Raw genomic sequence first — 5,407 nt, 5'->3', positions numbered from 1 at the left:
TTTTTTATTTTGCCCAGTCTTACAAGCTGCTACGTCACCCCTAGAAAATTTTTCCTCTCATGCCTCTTACACCCTCTAACCCCATCCCTTAAGTCAGCCATAACCTCCTTGCCTTCGAACCTATCATACCCATGAATACCATTGGGGTATTGGTAGAAATCAAAACCAGCTGTTAAGTGCCAAAATATTCATATTTTAGCCCTTAACTTATATTTGTTAGTCCTTTAGTTTTGATTAATTTATGTCATTTTAGTTCTTTTATGTATTTTATTTATTTTTATAAACTTTGGAAGAAAATGAAGCAATTTTGGAAGTTTCGGGCTTAAAGAGCTATTTTGGGAGAAGTTGGAGGCTCTGGTAGTGCGATCGATCGCAGTGGAGCAGCGATCGAGCACACTACAGGCGAAGACCAAGACGAGCACAAGGCATGCGCACAAGCAGTAGCCTCGATCGCACTTATGATGAAGCGCCCAGCACAGATGATTGATCACAGTCCTGTGATCGATCGCACACGGGCTGTGATCAAGCGCACCTATACGTGAGGAGCAAGTCAGCTACCAACCTTTTTATGGAAATTGTTGATTTTAGGGTTTTGAAGCTTTGTGTGAACTAGGGCTCAAACCCTACGTTTTTTAGGGTTTTTAGAGTATTTCTAAAGCTTATAAATAGACCCTTAAACTTTTAGAATAGACACACAATTTCCAAGGAGAAGAATTGAAGCTCTTCAAGTTCAAGTTTCGGGTTTATTCTTTTCCTTTCTATTTTATTTTATGAAGATGTTTAACATCAAACTCATGTGTAACTAATTCACTTAGTAGGGCTAGATTGAAGCCCTAATTATGTTTATTTAATATTTCAATATTGGCGCTTTTGTGATGATCATGTTGTGATATTTAACTTCATTAATTCCTGTTTTCATGAATTCCTCATATGTGTTTGCCTAATCAACATATGCATGTGGTATAGACTAGTTAGTTCAATCAATTTGGATGACCGAGTCCTGGGTTTAATAAAAGTAACAAAAGAAATTCACACTAGGTTCTTGAGTTAATCAACATGGGGAACTAGGAGTATACACCCATACCCTAGGCTTCATGTGTTTGTCGATTTTCATAGAATCTTGCTTTCTTAAAGAAAAACTTAGTATATACCCATGCTAAATCCTTTAAAAAAGAAAAGAGTTAGAGTATGCACACATACCTAACTCGTTGCTTAGGGAAATCTATACCTTAAGGAGTATACACCTATGACCTTAAGTTGACAAGCATTAGATATACATAACATGATCAAAGTATTAGCATACTGTTATATTATTTAAGTATGATTAGTGGTGGATATTAAAGCCCTACCTTTTTATTATTATCAACTCAAATATCAACTTTGGTTTTGTTTTACTTACTGAATTTATTTGAAGCAAAATTTAGCAATCCTTGTGGGAATGATCTTGTACTTGCACCATATACTACAATATTGATTTTGTGCACCTGCTAGTAAATGTACAATTATTTGCCTATTAATTTAGGTAGATATTTGCACAACACCAGCCTTATTCTCCCACATAGGGACCAGATAATATCTTCAGCCATTGCACAATCCTCATCCACCAACTGTAAAGTCCCCAATTCGGTCCCACCACCTTTGTCCTTCACTACCATGCAGCCTATGCTCCCAAGTGGAATATGGGTACTAGGATGGTCCCCCATACCATTGTCAGACCCCTTGTCTTGAAAAGCTGAAAATCCACTACCCTTCATAGTGCAAGGATCCTCCCCTTCCGTATTGCCACCAAAGAGCTCACCCTAGATGCCCACGTCATCATCTTCTTGCAATGGCTCAGTACCATCTTCCCACATTTAGAGCAACTCTCATGTGCCAAATTAGAAGAGATGAGCAGCTCCTTTGTCGTATTTGAGATGTAATAGAAAGTAGAAAGACAAGAACATCTAAGAGTTATGATGAACCAAGATCTAATATTGGAGATGATGTGGATGCTGTTCAGAGGATTGCCAAGAGAGAAAATGACATTAACATCCTTAAGATTGAGACTGAGTTATTCATTAAGAGATCACATATAGAGATGTTTGTAACTGTTAGGTTTTAGGTTGGCCTAATTCAATGATTTGTCTTGTATTGTTGTTGTTGTTGTTATCCTTCTTTGAGTGTTTAAAACATTGGGTAATAGTGTTTAGATTCTTAGAGCTTGGTTGAAGAAGCCTTTGTTTTCCCATCAAAACGAGACATGTAACGGGGAGTTACAGTTTTAAAGTCAGAAGCTGCATCAAGATGGAACATGTAATGGGAGTTACTGTTTTCTCGTAAGGAATCCCGTCAGAACAGGATATGTAACGAGACCATAGCCGAATTTTCTCGTCAAAGGCTACATTAAGATGAGACAAGTGACGGAAAGGAGACATTTGTTCTTCACATTAGGACGAGATTGCTTCCTCGTTAAGATGTGGGTCTTGTTTTAGATCTACGAATCTGGCCTTCACGTCATAACGAGAAAGTGTTCCGTTAAGACGTGATGACGAAAATATTTCACCATAAAATGATTTATGTCACTATTCATTCTTTAGACTTCGGAAATATTTTTTGTGAGCTCCTTTCACTAAAGTCTCAATTTTTCTCCTTAGGAGCTGTGTCTCGGTGGTGTCGTTTTATTCAAGAGGAGACGTGTTATAGCTTGGGGTGGCCCTTTTCCCTTGATTGGCATGTTGCCTTTGGTGGGTTGACTTGTTTGTTCGTCTACTTAAAGAGTGCTACTTGGATGCTTGGTGAAAGAAGTTTGTCGAAGGATCGGTAAGGAAAGTCACTGCTTGAAGATGATCACGATGGAGACAAGTTGGGAAGCTTGTTGTTCTTACTAAGTTTAGAGGTCCTCAAAGGAATGAGTATCGTCTATTCTGTAACTATGAATATTCATTTAGTGATTTCCTGGTTTGGTTGCCCTAGAGTGGTTTTTACCTTGAGGTGCTCAAGGATTTTCCAGTTCGTAAACAATTCTTCTATTGTGGTTGTGTTGTTCTATTTATTTTCACTATGCATCTTTTGTGTTTGATGAAGTGGCTTAGTTTCTTATTTTGAAATATTTGGTTGCTAGAGGTAGAATACGATCCTAGTAAACTTTCAGTAACCATTAAAGAGTTAGACTTTGGATTGACTTTATCAAGCGAGTGAGAAATAAAGAAATCAACTGTCGAAACTTGGAATAGTGTTGTTCTCTTTTATTGGTGTTTTGTTATAAACTATTTGAAACATTGTAAGGATTTATTTGAGTCATGTTCTTTTTTTATGGGCCCAATAATTTAAAGTGTTGTGATGATACTTTTGACAAATTATATATCCTTATTTTAATGGTGTTATTATTATTATTATTGTATATTCATCATTTTTTTTTTCTTTTTTTTTTTTTTTAACATAGTGAACAATAGTGATTATATCACTCAAGAGATATGGTGAAAGAGAAAATGAAAGTAATATCTATATTCTAGCAATTGCAGTAGTAGCTATTGTTATATAAAGCATATATCTACATTGTACTTATAAAAAGTCTACTAGGCATGTCGTTTTGTTTTTATTTATATTATGTACTGGAAATTTATTAAGACACCAGCTATTGAAATATCGAGTAATATTAGGGATTATATTTTTATCATCTTTTTATCCTCCTAAAGTTGATGTGGCTTTCAAAATTACCATTTGATCAAAATTTAGTATGATTCATTTAAAATTTAATGGTAATTTTAAAAGTCACATCAGCTTTATGATAATAAAAAGAAGATAAAAAGATAATCCCTAATATTATTCTTGCATACCATGAAGCACTAATATTATTAAATGTTATTTAAAGGCCCTATTGAAATAACTTTTTATTATTGACGGTATTTGAAATCGTTAATCATCTTCATCATCATCTTAGTCTAACCATGTATTACAAATAATGTTTCAAGGCACCAAAAATGCAAAATATTGAACATCAACTACATAATTCAAGTTAAAAAAAAAACCTATGACATTAAACCATTAAAAAAAAAAAAATTCAAATTAACCATTTTGATATAAAAATTAAAAAAAAAAAAACTAATAATATTATTAAGTGTTATTTGAAGGCCATATTGAAATAACTTTTTTTTTTTTTTTTGACATGTCTGCACAAGAGAGGAAAATAGATTTGAACTAGTGACCTCCGCTTTATTAGACAGAGCCTCAGCCGATTGAACTATCTATTGAGGACTTCAAACATGTTGTTAGTATCAGCTAAACAACTTTTCAGTAGTGTAATTTTTTTTAGCTAAAACTTCTATATAAACAAGAGTTTTATTTCTGGACGCAATTCCAAATAAAGGTAAGCCAGGAGGGACCATACGAAACCAACCGACAGTGGAAGTTTTGGCAAACATTTGAGGTCACAAAGAGTCAAAAAAAAGAAGAGGATGTGGCCCAAAACAAAATCGCATCTTAGAAATATAGGTGGAATTGATGTTTGTGGACCAACAGAAGCTGACGTCATAATCTTTTGTATTTATCACACGTACGACGTACAAGAATCAGGGATACGTGGGGCCCCCTTTTTCACTAACGCCGCGTCTCCCCAATGAAATGACATAATTCGGGTGCCAATGAATGGTGTTTCGGTTCGGGACTTGTTAGATATTTCCCTTCAATCAAAAGGAAACGTAGAATTATTGCGTAAATCATCATTAGAATTTGGATTAAAAAAAAATCTCTTTTTGTTATTTAATTCTTATTGCTTCTACTGAATATCTCAACCCATGTGTTACCTTGACATGACATGATTTGGATTTATTATATGCAGGTGTGCCATAGGTTTCATGACAACATTTTTATATTGATTTTACAATCAACATCTTCTAAAGATTTTTTTTTTTTTTTTTTTTTAATTTTCTTTAGTTCAAAGAAATATCCAAATCGGCCATGTACACATTAAGTTTGAATCTTGCAATAAAAATTTCTACTGCCGTATGTACCTCAAAACGTGTAGGTGATCGTTGTGAGGCTGAGATAGACTATAACTCCTTAGCATACGATTCCCATCATCTTGTGCTACTATAGAATAGGTGAGTTTTGTAAGGCTAGGCTAAGTTATCTGTCATTTGTGGTTCTCACCATCATGTCCTATTATAGAATAGATATTGTTTTTGTCTCATACTATTATAGAATAGTTTCACTTGCTTGGGGTTCTCACCGTTCTAAATTTTATTATAGAATAACTACTGTTTTTATTTAAATTATTTGTCTGAGTAAGGTATTTTTATTGGGTTATTGAGAGCATGAGAGTTTTATTAAAAAAGTAAAAAAAAATAAAATTTGGAAACACAGCGTATGAGTTGATGTTATTATATAATTATTATTGTATTAGAACCCGCTTGACAGGTACCTGCGAAGA

Source organism: Corylus avellana, chromosome ca5 (genome assembly GCF_901000735.1).
Source record: "Corylus avellana chromosome ca5, CavTom2PMs-1.0".
Taxonomy (NCBI): Eukaryota; Viridiplantae; Streptophyta; class Magnoliopsida; order Fagales; family Betulaceae; genus Corylus; species Corylus avellana.
Note: the sequence above shows the minus strand (reverse complement) of the source record.